Source organism: Balaenoptera borealis, assembly GCF_965194805.1.
Source record: "Balaenoptera borealis genome assembly, chromosome: 3".
Lineage (NCBI taxonomy): Eukaryota > Metazoa > Chordata > Mammalia > Artiodactyla > Balaenopteridae > Balaenoptera > Balaenoptera borealis.
Window position 1 is genome coordinate 130,650,896 of NC_138866.1, and position 17,158 is coordinate 130,668,053.

The 17,158-nt window shown below is 35.2% G+C and overlaps 1 long non-coding RNA gene across 18 annotated transcripts in view; it reads left to right on the top strand.

The window, feature by feature from the left end:
• Positions 1-16,880, top strand: part of LOC309625545 — a 42,295-nt gene extending 25,415 nt beyond the window's left edge. For 10 of the 18 annotated variants that reach the window (XR_014242568.1, XR_014242577.1, XR_014242578.1 and 7 more), the window contains 6 exons: positions 1,229-3,094; positions 3,246-5,528; positions 5,823-5,952; positions 10,404-10,544; positions 11,295-11,409; positions 13,449-16,880. This is a non-coding gene — a long non-coding RNA (uncharacterized lncRNA). The remainder of the gene's footprint in view (positions 1-1,228; positions 3,095-3,245; positions 5,529-5,822; positions 5,953-10,403; positions 10,545-11,294; positions 11,410-13,448) is intronic. The other 8 variants (XR_014242570.1, XR_014242571.1, XR_014242572.1 and 5 more) reach the window with 8 other exon arrangements.
• Positions 16,881-17,158: the final 278 nt, after the last annotated feature.

A 17,158-nucleotide genomic window follows, 5' to 3' on the forward strand; every position in this document is an offset into this window, starting at 1 on the left:
AAGATCCTACTAGAGAAATAGTATTTTTGTATACTTGTGCATAGTGAACATCTTGTGTTGTGCGTGGTTAACAGGTGGACACATATACTTCTCATTTTTCCATAATTTTACTCTATGCCAGCATATCGACATGGACCAAGACCTCAGTTTTGTATAATAGTGTGGGCTACTGTGTCACAGGGAGATGGAGTCCTGAGAGCTCAGTGTCTGCCACATATCTCAGGATCAAGGTCTCTTTCACAAATGTGCCTGGATTGATGATGACTTCAAAAATGGATCTCGTTGGAATCTGAACAAAATGAGTGACAAAATCACTTATGTGAACTGAGATCCAGCATAAGAGACCACATTAGGCAAAAATATGGAGAGGATTCAGTTTGGTCAGCTAGTAGTAACCCCCATAAAAGGACTATGATATTAGAAAACTAAGATGCTGGCATATGCTAGAGGAAATGAATTGTACAGAAATTATAAATAACCATTGTGGAATGCCAACTCTGAGTGCTGGGCAGGCAGCATCTTTACACCCATAGTAAACAAACAGTGGAGAACCAGCACATGAAATGGTTGTGCTTAAACTAGGGCTTTCGCACAGTTTCCTTAGATGTTGCAGTCTTTTGTGAAGATCAGCCTGTTTAGGTCTATTAGATAGCCAATTAGAAAGAAATTATTAGTTTTTGCTTGTCATTTATCTCTTACGTAAAAGAAATATGGGAAAATAGAAAAGTTGATTGCATTCGTGAGATTATCTTATATCATGTTTTAATTTGCTTGCTAACCTATCAATTCAAAGAGTAGAATATGTTTTTTTCTTTTTCTTGTCACTCAGGGAGAAATTCCTAGATATTTGATGATGGGTTAAATTTGGATATGTCATTAAACATTTTTAACATGAAATGATTAAATTTCTAATTCTTGGAATTTTATGTGGATATCATCAGCTAATATTCATATTCCTTCAGTGGGTTTATATGTTTAAAGAGAAGTTGTAATTTTAGTAAGTAATAGTCAGGGGGAATTTGGGGTCAACTTTGAGATGAAGGTCTTAGAAAAATTGATTTCCTATGCTACCCTTTTCCAAGGAACAAACATAATTTTTTCTCATTATATAGATTGTCAAGTGAATATCTGTGGTTAATTCCTTATTACTTTTTATCAATTGACATTCAATTGGGAAGGTTTCATATCACAACTTCCTTTATTTCCTCTGTGCTTTGAAAAATGGAAGTGACTTTGGAATTGCATGGAATACTCACCGCCATAAAAAAAAGTGCTGATTTTGTTGCTTTCACCTGTTCCCCCTCCTGGGATGGAACAAAATAATAAACTCCAAAGGTAATAACCAATTTTAAACAAATTTTCTTTTTACGGCTTATTTTTATTATATTTTTTGTAATCAGATAAGTAATTGGTTTTGTGAAGTATCTGTTAATCCAAATAATGTGAGTTATTAATTATCTGGTGAGGTCCAATATTTTGTCTCCTTTATTTCCAAGGTTTTTGTGCTTTCTCCCTTTGAATAACATCAGAAACATTCTAGTAAAGTAATATGTGTATATTTAATATGAAGGTACATAATAAATCTGCTTGTCTTGTGCATGTTTGACAAATAGACATATATACATCTCATTTTTCCATATTTTTACTCTATTTCCACAGGTATGGACCACTGGTTGAGTTTAATATGAAAGAGTTTATCCCTCTTCTTGAGAGGTGACATGAAGGAAAGTATTGAAAATAATTTTACCATCTCATCCTCAAGAGCCAGTGGGAATTGTAACATCAGTAAGCATTTCATCCTGAAAATATTGACATTCCTCTTAGGACATTGTAACAATCATATGACAATGAGACTCTGGCTGTGCTAGTCAGTCATGGGGCTGTCATCGACTGTGATGACTGGTCTGCATTATTGAATACTGTGGGTCAATGTGTCTGAAGGTGTCAGATCCCTGAGTGCTCAGTGACTGCCACATATCTCAGGATCAAAGTCCCTTTTACTAATGTGCCTGGATTAATGATAACTTCACATATGTTTCTCATTGGAATATGAACAAATTGAGTGACAAAATCATTTGTCAGCTGAGGTCCCTCCCAGGTACCATGCTAGGCAAAAAATGTGGAGGGAGCTCAATTGGTCTAGTAGAAGTACCAGCCAGGACTGAAGTGTTTGAAAGCTCACCTGATTGCATACATTAAGGGAAATGAGCTGTACAGAGATCTATAAATGTCTGGTTTAGGGACGACATGGAAACTCATAGAGTGCTTGGCTGACAGCATCCATTCACTCATAGTAATCAGACTCTGGAGAACCAGCACATTAGTAGTGAGACCCAGGATATATGTTTTTGTCTACCCTTGAGCCATTCACAAGATTTCCTTAGATGCTACAATCTTGTGAGTGAGCAGTAGTCTATTGAGGTCAATTACATAGTCAGTTCAAAAGATATTATGTCTTTACTTGTCATTTTTTTTAGATAAAGCAAATATATGGAAATTTAAAAGTAGTTTGTATTTACAGGAATATCTCAGGGGATGTTTTGATTTGATTGTTAACTCAGTCACAAAAATTCATACAGTTATTTTTCTTCTCACCCAAAGAGAAATTTTCTAGACATTTGAGTGATGGAGTCAAGTATATGCTGCATTAAATATTTTTATTTGTGAAATTATTGCCTTTCCAGTTCTTGGCATTTTATTGGTTAATATTCATATTCCTTCAGTCTGTTTCACATGTGTTTTAAGGGAGATCCCAGTTTTAATGAGTGATTCTAAGTGTCCTTTGGGGAAATTTTGACCAGGTCTTAGAACAAATGACTTTCTATACTTTCCTGTTCCATGGAACAATGCTATTTTCATTCTTATCATACAGGTGGTCAACAAATGTATGTAATTAATTCCTTATAACCTCTTATCAATTAATATTCAACTTGGAAGGTTTTCTTTCTCAACTCCTCTAATTTCCTCTGTGGTTTGTAGGTTGGAAGTAATATTGGAATTGCATGGAATTCTTACCACCCCACCAAAGAAGAGCTGGTTTTGTCACTTCTGCCAGCTCCTTATCTAAGAAGAAATCCAATGATGCACTCTCAAGGTAACATTTAATCTTTTATAAATTTTTCCTGGGTTATTATTTTTTAAGTAATCAAGAATGTAATTGGTGTTGTGTAGAGTCTGTCAATTCAAACAGTGTGAGGACTTAATAATCTGGTGATTCTTTGAGGCTTCTTTCTGTTCTTTTCCAGAATTTTTGCATTTTCTCAGTCTTCCTACTAATGCCTCATACAGGAATTAAGCATGGAGACGATGGTAAAGCCATTCCTCACCAGTGTGGCGGAGAGAAATTGTTTCTACTGAGGGGTGTGCTTGGCCAAATGTCACTGAATCCTCAGCAGTGTGGCCTGGTGAGCACCACCCTGACAATAGGACGGGAAGTATTTCATGGTGAGAGGGCTCAGTGTCTGACTTTTCCTCTCTGCACCCTCCCAACCTCTCTAGTCACATGTCAGTATTTATTGTGCCTGTGTGAGTCCTGCCTGCATTGCTGTGACCATACCATGTAGAATCAGGCATAGAGTAACTGTGCATCCTCTGCAAATTGCCAGGTTCCTGAGCTCAAGCAAGTTTAGTGCTATAGGTGATTTTTAGACGACTGTTCTTTATTTCCCTATCATGGCTTTTTGCAGTTTTCTCCTCCCCAATCCATTCGGTCATCTTTGAGGATAAAATAATTCTGAGGTTTAATTTACAGAATATATATGCATTATATGTATTGTTTTGATTGAATTGTTCACCAGGCTAACATTTTCCTGGAACTTTAAGCACATTCCGACAGTCTGATTGCACGTTTAATTTGTCTGGCAGAAAATGTTGGACAATATTTGCTCTTATGGAGGCCAGAGAGCCTAACACAATTAATGTTGTTGGAATAACACTGAAAACATCGTAGCAGAGCAATGCATTAGCTTATTTAATAGGAGGGTACATTATTGAACCCTACTGTCTTATGCCTGACAGACCAATGGACAGGTTTACTTCTAATCTTTCCACATTTTTATTCTACTCCCACAGGGTAACAAGGATAGAGCTCAGGTTTCCTATGAAAATGTTTATTCCTTCCCCTTGAGATGCGACATGAAGGAAAGGCCCATCCTAAGAGGCCAGTGGGAATTCTCAAGTCAGTAAGCATTTGTCCCTAAAATATTGACCTTCCTTCTAAAGATTATATAATATTCCAATTACCGTAAGGCACTGTCTATGATAGTCAGCTGTGGAGCCTGGATCACTGATGTGGGGTCTGGTCTCCATAACTGAGTAGAGTAGATAAGTGATGAACTAAGGAGTTTCTTTCACTTTCTGAGGTGAGCAGTGCCCTATTTTAGAAACTCATGTGTATCAATGATTGCTATAATAATTGATCTCATTTAAAAATCTGAACAAAATGAGTTACACAATCACTTCTGTGAAACTGAGGTCTAGCATAGATACCCACCCTAAGCAAAATATTTACAGGGTGGAGATCAGTGATGTCATTCATGTGGTATCAGGAAGAACTGTGGTATTAGAAAGCTAAGCTGCTTGCCTGCATTAGAGGAACTGAACTGTACAGTGTCTATTCATATCTAATTTTCAGGCGAAATTGCAACCCTTTGAGTCTTTAGCTGGCAGCATAAATACACTTGTAGTAAACAGACCCTGGGAAACTAGCACATGAGCACTGAAGATTCTAGAAATGGTTGTACCTACACTTGAGCCATTCACACAGTTGTCTGAGCTGCTGGAGTCCTCTCTTGAGGGCTATTTATAGGTGGTCAAAATACAGATTATGGATTTTTACTTTTCCCTAGTAAGTGAAACAAATATATGATAATTAAAAAGTAGGTACTATATGTGAAACCTTCACAATATATTTTAATTTGCTTGCCAACCAGTCACTAGGATTGAATTATTGTTTCTTTGTTTTTTTATTTTTCTCATCAACCAAAAGAGCAACACACGAGTACTGGCTTCAACTATATACTGCATTAAACATTTTCAGATGTGAAATGATTAAATTTCCAGTTCTTGTGTTTGTTTGTTTTACCTGGATTTCCTTAGCCACTTTTATATACCCCCAATGGATTTCTAATGTGTTTAAAGAAAGATCCTAGTTATAATGGATGAAGTTATGGTGGGTACACTGAGGAAACTTTGAGACAAATGTCTTAGAACAAATATTTCTAAACTAATATGTTCCAAGGAGTGAGCATTTATAGTTCTTGTCATATTGATTGCCACGGAATATCTTTGAGGTATTCCTTATAACAACTTGTTACTAAATATTACATTAGGAAAGTTTTGTTGCTCAACTCCCTAATTTCACTTGTGCTTTGCAGATTGGAAGTGATGTTAGAGAGAAGGGACATTTTGCTGCTTGGAATTCTCACTGCCACACCAAAGAAGTGCTGTTTTTGTCACTTGCACCAGCTCCTTTCTCTGGGAAAAATCAAAACAATGCCTTCCATATGTAATATCCAATTTTAATAAATGTATGTTCCTAGATTATTTTATTATTTTATTAAGCAATTTAGAATTTTATTGCTTTTGTGAGGTGTCTGTTAATCCAAAGAGTGTGAGGCATTAATAACCTGGTGAGTCATGTGAGGCACTTTTCCACCCCAAATTTTTGCACTATCTGTCTTTTGAATAATTTCAGAAACATCTCAGTAGAGTGATAATATGTATTACATGCATATACATAGTGAACACTCCTGTCTTGTATATAGTTGACAAATGGACTCATCCTACTTCTCATCTAAATGCACATTTATTCTTTCCCACAGGTTGATGTGTTCCAAAAACTGGGTTTCATATGGATGAGTTTATCCCTTCCCCTTGAGATGAGACATGAAAGAAAGTGTTGGGAATAATTCTGCTTTCCATTCTCAAAGGCCTTTGTGAATTCTCACAAAGGTAAGCATTTTGTCCTGAGGATACTGATATTCTTTTAGGGACTTGCAATGTTCCAATGACACTGAGAGTCTATCTGCATGAGTCAAACATGGAACTGGGTCACTGATTGTGTTTGCTGGTCTCCATGACTTAATAGCATGGACTGTGTATCCAGTGGTGATGGGATCCTTATTGTTCAGTGTTTGTCACCTATCTCAGGCTCACAGTTGCTTTATAAACATGCTGGGGCCAATGATGGCTTCAATAATTGATCTGTTGGAAAATCTGGACAAAATGAGTGACAGAATCACTTCTCTGAAACTGAGTTCAATATATATAAAAGGACATATAACAAAATTAGTGTTACTCTGAAGTAGATTGTGATAATTTAAGGTGCTTTTGTAAACCCTAGGGTCAGTACTAAGCAAATAACTCAAAAACATTAAAAGAACTGCCGAAGAATTAAAATAGTACAATAAGAAGTATCTATTTAATACAAAAAAGGCAGCTAAGAATGAACAGAGAAACCAAAATGATATGACATCTAGAAAACAGATAGGAAAATGGCAGGCATAAATCCAACCACATGACCATTATATTAAATTTAAAAGACAGAAACTGGGAGATTTCATTTAAAAAATTAAACAGGTATACATTGTTCATAAAAGAGATACTTTAGAACAAAAAAGACAAACTGTCTGAAAGTAAAAGATTAGTAATTATATCATGCAGAGAATACCCAGAATAGAGCAAGAGTGGCTATACTGACATCAGAGAAAATAGTCTTTATGGTAAAATATTACTAGAAATGAAGAAGGATATTATACGATAGAAGGTTTAATTACATAATCATCAAGTAATAGTGTCTCAAATTACATAAAGCAAAAACCGACATGATCAAAAGGATAAATAGGCAATTAAGCAGTAACATCTGGCCTGAAGAGGTACTGAAGAGGACCCTCTTCTTAATAATTGATAGACCAATATAGAGAATCAGTGTGGTTATAGCATACTTGAGCAATCTTATCAACCAACTTGACCTGACATATATAGAACATTCTACCTACCAATAGCAGAGCACAAATTATTTTCAAACACATCTGGAACATTTTCTGGCATAGGTCATATGCTAAGTTATAAAACTGAACTCAGTGAATTTTAAAAGATTGAAATTGTGTAGAGTATGTTCTGTGACCACAGAAGAATTAAATTAGAAATCAAACAAGTCAATCTGGGTTATTACTAAATATTTGGAAATTAACATCCTTTACAAGAACCCATGGTCAAAGACAAAATTATAAAAGTAAACATTTAGAACTGAGTGGGATACAACTAAAGACATGCCTAGACAGAAATTTATAGTTTTAAATGATTATATTAGAAAAGAGGAAAAATATCAAACAAATAATCTAAGCTTTAACCCTAAGAAGCAAGAAAAAGACTAAACTAGAGAATTAAACCCAAATCAAGTAAAAGGGAGTAAATAATACATTTCTGAGCAAAGGTCAATGACATAAAAGTAAAGCCCAGAATAACTATAGGGAAAACCCATGAAACTGAAAGCTAGATTGGTTGGAGGAATGCTACTATTTGTCTCATTGTGTTTTCTTGAGAGGAGGTGGCTCTGGAGGAAAGCAAAGTTCTAGTTGCACTTTAAACTCAGTAACAGGGGCTTCCCTGGTGGCGCAGTGGTTGAGAATCTGCCTGCCAATGCAGGGGACACAGGTTCGAGCCCTGGTCTGGGAAGATCCCACATGCCGCGGAGCAGCTGGGCCCGTGAGCCACAATTACTGAGCCTGTGCGTCTGTAGCCTGTGCTCCACAACAGGAGAGGCCGCGATAGTGAGAGGCCCGCGCACCGCGATGAAGAGTGGCCCCTGCTTGCCACAACTAGAGAAAGCCCTCGCACAGAAACGAAAGACCCAACACAGCCATAAATAAATAAATAAACAAAAAAATTTCTAAACTCAGTAACATGCCATTGATATTAGGTTTGCATTACTATCAGTATCAGTGCTGATCTCTGTGAAGTTTCCAGAAGATTCATTGACAATATACCACCGTTCAAATTTACCCGTTGCTAGCCAGTGGTTTTTTTGATTTGTTTTTGTTTATTTGTTCATTTTATTTTGCTTGTCAATAGTTTAATCTATTTTGGGAGGACCCTTGTTATAACATCAGATACATACATTAATAATATGGTGAGTCCTCCGTGGTTTCCATTCCTGTAGATTATAGGATTTTTCACACTTCTGTGCTTAGCTCAAAGCATAAAGGCATTGGACATTGAGAGTGCTTGAATAGTTCCTTCCTTTTTAGGAATGAAGATGATGTTGGGCCAAAATAAGGTATATGATTGAGAGAAGGTCCCTGAAACCTCAGCAGTGTGTCCTGTTGAGTGACCATTTGAAGAGAATGGGAAACTGCCCCAAACACAGTTCATGACAGAATGGAACACTCTATGCACTCCTTACCTGTTTAGTTATTTTTCTCAAATTAATGAGTATTCACAGTGTATTCTCAACATAGTCGATGTCATCATCCTGGGGTGAAAAATTGGTTCTTGGGGATCAAAAGAAATCTTAAATATTACAGTAGTTCATTGTCCTCCAAACAGCCATAGTACATAAGCAGATATACAGCATATCTGTGGTACTAAAATTTGGGAGCAGGGTTGAAAACTAGGAGAAAATGTCTAAGAAGGATATCCAGGAAGGTGATGGGAAAAAAAGGTTGTGAAACACTGTTGAACATGTTTCTGCCATCCAACTATATAAAAATCAGGTGTGATGTAAGCCAGAGCACTTGCTACCATTTGCCAAGATTTCCTTAGTAGTAGCAGGTTTTACAGAGACAGGGATTTAAGAAGGTTGTGTTTCTTTTCCCAGTAGAGGCACTTAATATCTTTCTCTTCCTCAATACATTATCTTAACTTAGTTCTTAAATATTTTCTGAAGAAGTGTGTCTGTGTAGGTTCCTTTGAAGGCAATGGTTGCTTATCTTCTATTGGGACTTTCAGAAAACTCAAAGTCCACATCTATATATTTTCCAGCAGGAATATTTAGGACTAAATTTGCTGTGTCTGAGACCAATAGCTATTGCCATTGTGCAATAACATATGCACAGCGATATGCTATTTCTCACCCCTAAGATTTCCAGACCTTTGTTCAGCAGAAACCAAAGTTCTATTGGACACAAGTTATCTAGAGCTATTACATGTATGTTACTATATGATAAGAGATGTAGTTATAAAAATAACATCTTTAAAATACTTGTTGAAATTTTAGGTAAGATTATTTTGGAAAAACGTGTTGGAAAATAGAATTATAAGCTATCACATTATGACAAATATTTCTAAATTTGTTTATTGACTTGTCAGGAAGCAAGAAAATGAAATAAGACAGTGGCCTTGTATCAATATGTTTATATTCAGAAGACCAATGCATGTTTTAACAAGGGTATGTTTTTTGCTTAACTTTAATATAAAAGTTAAAATTTTACTCCTTTACATAAATCTAGTATTTCAATATATCTTAATGGTTGACATAATAATAGAAGAAAACCTGTAAATACATTTGATAAAATTTGTGATATAGTGTTCTGCAGATGACTTCAGAAAGAGTATTCAGCCATCACTTTAAGATAGATACAGTTTTTCATTTGTTCATTGGGTGATCAGCAAAGTTGAGATTAGTAAATCACATGTAAGCCATTGTTCTCTGCATTTTTGAAGATAATCTGAACATAGTAATCAAATGTGTTCTTCATTTTGTCACATCTATAGTTATATTGAGATTGCTTAAAAATCATATATTAAAATATTGTATTTATCGATATGTTTTAGATGAAGAATAATTAGTACACTTCTGATTATTGCATAGACCAGCACTTTTCACTAGATTATTATTTTGGGGCAAATTTTAGACTACTTTTTTAAAAAGAGTAATCTGGCTTAATCCAATGTTTCTAGGTATTTGGATATTATTGACAGACATTTTTTCTAAAGATGGTCTTATGATAATTGATAAACTAGAAACAATTTTCTTTTGCCATTGGAATTGTTGGGAGCTTCTGTTGGACTTCACTGGGTTGTAATAGAGAAACCATGTTTTCATTGATCTGTACATAATAGTAAAAAAATTGTTTTCTAACATTTAGTCTTAATGGAATGAGAATATTTTACCTTGCTAACATAATTATTGGTCAGATACTCTCTGTGTCTATTGGACCTCAGGGGGAAGGGAGAACAGTGCTTGTCTGAAGATTGTGCACTTAACACACAAAGGACTTAGCAACATCCACCCTGCCCAGTCTGTGTGTAGCACAGGATACTCACATTTTATGAATGTTTTATTGTTAAATTAGATTACATGCATGTGTGTTTGTGTACCGTTTATATGTACCCATAGGTGCATTTATATCTGCATATACTCTTTCTTAAACTGTTACTTTTCCTCTTTTTTTTCCTGTCAGGTGATAGAGCCTAGAAGGAAAGGGAAACTGTCTATGCCTTTGCCTTAACTTCTGAATGTCAGTTCTAGAGAAGGAGGTGACAACTTACTTCTCAGCCAATGCTCTCCCTTCCTACCTGTGGTCCTTTGGACACCCTCGCAGGTATGACTATACAGGCAGGGAACTGCATGTTTATTAGAAAAAGGCCTCAAATGGATAGGCATTGATATATCTTGCTCTTCTTAAGTTTGATGACATTTGGTTGTAGATAAATAGCATTAAAAACCAATCCAAGAGCCAGATGAGAGTGAGAATAGTAATTGGAAGTTACAGCTTTGGGTCATAACAGGTCTTCCTAAATGGGGGTCTTTCCTCAACTATTCTATCCTAAAACTAAATCTACCTTTATAATACCATTTACTAAGTTACTTCTCAGCTCTTTATTTGTATGATTGATTCATCAAATTGAGTTTTAATTTCTTATGGCATTATGTTTTTAGATTCATTTTTGTGACACAAACACCTAATGGGCTGTCAGACATAGAGTAGGCTTTCAATAAAATTTTGTTTAGGATAGATATATGAATAGATGATATAGAGTGATTTTATAAATAACCTGGCCAACTAAGCAGAAAATAATAAATGATAAAAAAGAAACAATTTTCAGCAGGATCCAGGCAATCTAGTCAGCTTTGGAAATGTACAAGAGAGAAACTCTCTGATACAAGGTGCTGATATTGAAATGTATAGAGTTATGAGCAGCTAGGTATAATTTCAGAGCTGCGTAACGGAGTAGAAAGCAGCTTCCAAATGAAATCAATCTGGGAGAGTACTGAAGGGTGACTTCCCAGCTTCCAGCTGAATTGCCTTTTTCACTGGAAGTGGTGTTTCTTTTCTTTTTTTCCCCCTCAGAGGATGACTTCTTGGGAACTCTTTTGGGAATGAATGATATCAGTAAATCCCTGAAGCAAGATTCTTCAGACAAAGCCTATTTACCTACCTGTTGTCCAAGGGCTACCCTCTGAAGGTAAGGTTTTTGTCAGAATAGTCCTTGCTTTCTAGGAGCAACCACATCTGGGTAGAAAGTTAGACATTAATTTTCTGAAGATTGATAACTTATGGTTACATTCTAATTGAAAGACCAGATTGTATAATGAGTTAAGAGATATAACTTCTGACTGGTGTGAGGTGATACCTCACTGTGGTTTTGATTTGCATTTCTCTAATGATTAGTGATGTTGAGCATCTTTTCATGCATTTGTTGGCCATCTGTATGTCTTCTTTGGAGAAATGTCTGTTTAGGTTTTCTGCCCATTTTTGGACTGGGTTGTTTGTTTTTGTGATATTGAGCTGCATGAGCTGCTTGTATATTTTGGAGATTGATCCTTTGTCAGTTGTTTCATTTGCAAATATTTTCTCCCATTCTGAGGGTTGTCTTTTCGTCTTGTTTATGGTTTCCTTTGCTATGCAAAAGCTTTTAAGCTTCATTAGGTCCCATTTGTTTATTTTTGTTTTTATTTCCCTTACTCTAGGAGTTGGGTCAAAAAGGATCTTGCTGTGATTTATGTCATAGAGTGTTCTGCCTATGTTTTCCTCTAAGAGTTTTATAGTGTCTGGCCTTACATTTAGGTCTTTCATCCATTTTGAGGTATCACCTCACACCGGTCAGAATGGCCATCATCAAAAAAATCTACAAACAATAAATGCTGGAGAGGGTGTGGAGAAAAGGGAACCCTCTTGCACTGTTGGTGGGAATGTAAATTGATACAGCCACTATGGAGAACAGTATGGAGGTTCCTTAAAAAACTAAAAATAGAACCACCATATGACCCAGCAATCCCACTACTTGGCATATACCCTGAGAAAACCATAATTCAAAAAGAGACATGTACCACAATGTTCACTGCAGCACTATTTACAATAGCCAGGACATGGAAGCAATCTAAATGTACATCAACAGATGATTGGATAAAGAAGATGTGGCACATATATACAATGGAATATTACTCAGCCATAAAAAGAAACGAAATTGAGTTATTTGTAATGAGGTGGATGGACCCAGAATCTGTCATATAGAGTAAAGTAAGTCAGAAAGAGAAAAACAAATACCGTATGCTAATGCATATATATGGAGTTTTAAAAAGCGGTACTGATGAACCTAGTGGCAGGGCAGGAATAAAGATGCAGATGTAGAGAACAGACTTGAGGGCACAGGGTGGGGGGGGGAAGGGGAAGCTGGGATGAAGTGAGAGAGTAACATTGATGTTTGTACACTATCAAATGTAAAATGGATGGCTATTGGGAAGCTACTGCATAGCACAGGGAGATCATCTTGGTACTTTGTGACGACCTAGAGAGATGGGATAGGGAGGGTGGGAAGGAGGCTCAAGAGGGAGGGGATATGGGGATATATGTGTACATATAGCTGATTCACTTTGTTGTACAGCAGAAACTAACACAACATTGTAAAGCATTTATACTACAATAAAGATGTGGGAAAAAAAAAAAGAGATACAACTTTTCTTGTATACCTTCATAGCTTTTCTACATCTCGGTTAGTACATTTACTGTTAATATGAAAAATTTCCTTAACTTTTCTTAACCAACAAACTAAACTCCTTGGCTGGATCCATTGTGTTACCAGAGAATTATTATATGCATGAGATATAATAGATTCTCAATAATTATTAGACTGGAATGTAGACAAGTAGTTTTGCCTGAAATAATTGTGTCAGTGAATGAGTGACCTAGAACTTTAAAGAGCCAAATTCAGAGGGTAAGAGACAGATAAAAATCTGAGATAGTTGGAGATCTCCATCATTTTTTGGCCAAGCAAAGGAGAAAAAGTATCACCAGTGTTTGGCATCCTTTAAGAAGTCTTAAAGTCACTTTTCTGGCCATAGCAGCCACCCAGCTGCTGAAAATGTGGTTTTCTCTGTGTATTCTTGGTAGATTTTTCCAGAACATGTAGAGGAAGAGTGTACAAGGATTTCATAGCCCCCCTGACATGCTCCTTAGAAAATGTGTGCCTCACCTTTGCCAATTTTCCCCACTCTGTCCTTGCAGGTGATGACCACAGAGACGAGATGGATTTGTTACTGTGGGTACCATTACTTCTACCATCAGCTTCTCCAAAACAATGATACAGTCTTCTTTGTGCATGGAAACTCTTCTCTTTCCTGTGTTGCAGTGGATTCCTCCTGCAGATAAGAAATGCTTAACTGAGAAATGGTCATGTTGGGATATCATCGATGAGACTTTAATTTGGGCATGGTGACTGTTTCCCTTGCTTCCACTTGACTCAATCCCAGGAGCCTCAGTAGAGGAAATATTATTGCACAAGAAACTCAGAATGATGGAATTGCTCAGTGCTCCCATAAATATACATTTATAATTTTCATTTGCCATGTGGTAAATTTAAAAATTAAGATCTATTAACTTTTTTTCAAAAATTCAAAGCATATCTAAATATCTAATATATAAATTAAGTGCCCTCCTCTCTCCCAATTCTATCTCCCAGAGTTATCCTCTATTAAGTGAGTTGTGTGCATTCTTTAAGTGGATAGATGCACACACACACAAACACACACACACAAGCTATTTTGGGGGGTTCTGGAAGTGGAGGTATATTGTACACATTATCCTGCAAGTTGCATTTCATTTAACAGTTTTTTCAATACCCTTTTTCTGTTTCAGTAATACATATCTGTGTCATTTGTTGAATGACTGCATGATTGTTTTGTACATGAAATATAATTAAATGTTTTAAGCATTTCTCATTCATAGATATTTATGTTAGCACCAAATTTCTTGCAATGAACCTCCCTATATATCAATAATTTGCATTTGTCTATTATATCATAATAAATTACTTAGCAGTGGAAATACTGGGATTAAGTATATGCACATTTCAAATTTTGAAAATGATCACAAGATTTCCTTTAAAATGTGGTAACAACTTTATCCTCAAATGGCAATGAATGAGATTGACAGCTTTCCCACAACCTCACAGATAATGAATTTTATGACTATTTAAAATCTTTGCCGGTGTGATAGCCCAAACTATTGTCTTAAATTGTATTTCTTTCGTTTTTGAGTTTGATCATTTTTTCATATGTTTATTAGCCATCTGTAATTTTAATTTTCTTTTTATGTCCAATTTTGGGGGTGGGTGGAGGTTTTAATCTCTTGCTAATTTCAGAGAGTCATTTATTATTGGGGGAATAAACTTTCGATTGTCAAGTATTACAGATATTTTTTACACACTTTAAAACTTCATTTTTGTTATAAGAATGTGTATGATTGTTATATGTCCAAGTATAACCATGTTCGCTTCTATGGCTTCTGAGCTTCATGTCATTTTAGAAAGATATTTACACTGATCCCATAAAACTCTTCACCTATGTTAACTTCTAATTCTTTTGTGTTTTTTAATTCAAATTCTTAAATCATGAGAAATTTTTTTTTTATTTCAAATCTTAAAGTTGCCAAGTTATTTGCCATTACTTGCGATTATTTGCCAATAATTGCCCATTTATCTGTAATGCCATCTTGCATATATGCTGTATTCTCATCTGTGACTGGCTCAATTTTTGTTCTGTGGGTCTGTGTGTCTCTTCTTCTGCCTCCTGTCTCATATGTCTTCTCATTGGAAGAAATTACAGTTTAGACTGCAATTTCATCAACTTCAATAAATTAATTTAGTGGAGAATTGGTGTTTAACAGTAGTCTTCCTATCCAAGGACAAGGTATGTCTTTCTTTTTATTCAATAATTTTAATTACTGTTAATATTTTCACTTTGTGGTGGGGGTATCTTCTTTCAGTTTATTTTCTTACTTGATAATTTTTCTATACCTGAAAGTTTTGTTTTGTTTTGGGGGTAAGTGATCTCCTTACTCTTTCTCATGGCTTTTCAGATTTTTTTTCAAATTATGTACTAAATCCTTTGAAAATACTGATAGCTGTGATTCTCCTCTTCCAAATGATCTGGATTTTAGTTATGTTGATAAAATTCACTGACTGGTACTTTCAGAGCACTTAAACAGTTGTGGAAATATTACCCACCGTTGATTTAATTAGGTTTTAATGGATACTTCTTGGGTTTGACCAGCATGTTTTTGCTGGTCTATTAAGCAAAAAGGCTCTCAGAAACCTACTGCAGCAAAGGAAAACACCACTTTGACAAGGTTTAGTAGTGTTTCAAAAGCAGGAAATTAGGGCTTTGAGGGATGCGCTGATGTGGTTTAAGGCAGGATTTTCAAGGCAGGGAACTGGTTAGGAGTGGGCAAAATTTATCCTGCGATAGTTTGAAGTCGGTGAAAGAGTAAGATGAGGACCTTGATGTGAGTTTAGATAATCAAATTTTTGTCTGATGAATGAGCTACTTCCCTATATGAGTAATATTTTATCAGTGATGGAAGAACTATTTGCTTAGATGAACAAACTGAATTTACTTGTTGGTTTACAGTTCTATCTTGTTTATAGAACCCTGCTAGGGGTGGTATCAGGTCTTAGTTCCAATAGGTAAGTTATTTTGATGTAACTGGTCTCAGTCATCAAAGTAAGATGCTAATTTTAAATTTGAGATTCTTGTGTATTGTGTTAGGAAAAGTCTCTTACCTTTTATATATTTCTAAAGAATTTTAATCAAAACCAAGTGGTAGATGTAATCAAATGCTTTTTGCATAAACAATTATATTATTCTTTAAACTTTTATCATTGTGAAATAATTCATTTTTAATATTGAAATTTCCTTATATTCCTTTTATTGTTCATTCAACAAACTCATTTTGGTTAAAAAAAGTTTTGCTTTTTAAATTTACTACTGAATTATGAGTATCTTAATTTGATTTGGAATTTTTGCAGGTGTACTACTTAGATGGAACTGATTAGTAATTTTCTTTTTTGTTCTATTTTTGTCATGTTTGTATATTAGATTTTCTGGTTGTGTTAAAATAATTTTAAGGATTTTCTTTTTACTCTGTGCTCTAGAATGGGTTGAAAAGGTTTAGCATTAACATCAGCAGTTAAGCGAACACATCATTTAAATCATCTGAATTCTCCTTTGTTTTTGGTGGTTTGGAGTAGAACTGAGGCTAACTATCTAGAAAGTGTTCTCACTTTTTTCTATGGTTATTGCTTATTTTTTGTTTTATATCTTATATTTAACTTGCTTTCTACTAGAAAATCACAGTCCAAGTAGATTTGCAAACACGATAGGATGAAGTAATACAAAGTGTTCTTTCATCACTCTGTTAATTTCTCTTGTCTCAATTAATATCCATTTCATTCCAGTCTTGGTTGTTTCTGCTATGTCTTTTTTAATGAAATGAGTTTGACTCATGGATTTTTAGCATCACTAGTTCTCCATTCCCCTGTCCCCCAATCACCTCTTTGGTATAATTTATCAGTGTTTTTTTTAAATGTTCTAATTTATTTATATATTTTTTCTGTATTCCTCTGTGGTTTTTTCCTAATAAATTCTTAAACATGTGTAATCCACTGATTTTCACTTGTTCTTGTCAATGAAAGATTTTCTCTGTTCTGAATTTTATAAAACTTCATACAGAGTATAAGGAGAAAAGAACAGTGACTTTGCAAATACTGGTAACCCAGGTTCTACCACATTTTGCCATATTCACTTCATGTTATTTTTAAAGTATTTTTAAATAAGCTAGAGAAATCATAACACTGCTTTCCCCCAGAAGCATTTTTTTAATTTTATTTTTAAAATCATAATATATGTTACAAAATTCAAAATTGAAACAGAGATTTT